Source organism: Microtus ochrogaster, chromosome 5 (genome assembly GCF_000317375.1).
Source record: "Microtus ochrogaster isolate Prairie Vole_2 chromosome 5, MicOch1.0, whole genome shotgun sequence".
Lineage (NCBI taxonomy): Eukaryota > Metazoa > Chordata > Mammalia > Rodentia > Cricetidae > Microtus > Microtus ochrogaster.
In genome coordinates, this window is record NC_022012.1 from 40,410,878 (window position 1) to 40,411,803 (window position 926).

General features: G+C 48.6%; 1 pseudogene; it reads right to left on the reverse strand.

Annotated features, from left to right (window-relative positions):
* Positions 1-2: 2 nt before the first annotated feature.
* LOC101994351 lies at positions 3-530 on the reverse strand (annotated as a pseudogene).
* Between the last annotated feature and the right edge of the window lie 396 nt (positions 531-926).

Genomic DNA, 926 nt, shown 5'->3' on the forward strand with positions numbered 1-926 from the left:
AGATTGGGGTACCCCCATGCAATGTATGGTTCCACAATCCTCAGCATGTTGATTGAAGCCTTGTTGAGCTTAACGAAGGTGCCGTTGAAGATCTGCCGCAGACGAAGAAGCTGCAACACCTTGCGCACCTTTGGGCTTACACCATTGATACCTCGGATTCTGATGACGAACGCCAGCTTCAGTTCTGCGGGCACGTAGAAGTTCCCAGCTTTCCTTGCCATCCTGGCCATGCGAATCTCCATCCGGTACATCTGCCTGTACTCCTTGTGATAGTACTTTGCCTTCTCATAGATGAGCTTCCTCTGGGCCCTTCGCAGTGACTTCAGGGCAATCTTCTTCCGAAGGCGCTTCACCTTCAACTCTGCGAAATTTCTTCGCTTTTTCTTCAGGGTTTCTGGCACAGCAGGAAGCTTCTTCTTCTTCAGGGTTCCTGGCACAGCAGGAACCTTCTTTTTCTTCTGGGTTCCCGGTGCAGCAGGAACCTTTTTCTTCTCCGGCACAGCCTCCATGGTTCCAGGCGGAAAAAAAAAAGAGCCAAGACTCCATTCTTATTTGGAGATCGAGTTTGCCCTTGATCTTCCTGGGAGGGTGCCCTTGGTACCTGTGGAAAACAGACTTGGTGTCTGAACCCAGAGCCTTGCTCATGCTAGGCAACTGTTCTATCAATGAGTTATACCCTGAGGCCTTCTTTTTACTTAATTATTTTAAAGAATTGAGACAAGGATTTATTAAGCTGGTCAGGCTGGCCTTCAGTTCACACTGAGGCAGTTGGCATCAGCTCTCTTCTATAGACAAGGACATGGGGACTCCATGAAAGAAGTGATTCTTCCAGTTAATGGCAAAGCTAGGATGATCCAGATCCTCCTGGCTCCCATGTCACACCTCCCTTCATCCTTTTTCTAGAATGCTCAGTGGGAAAGATCTGT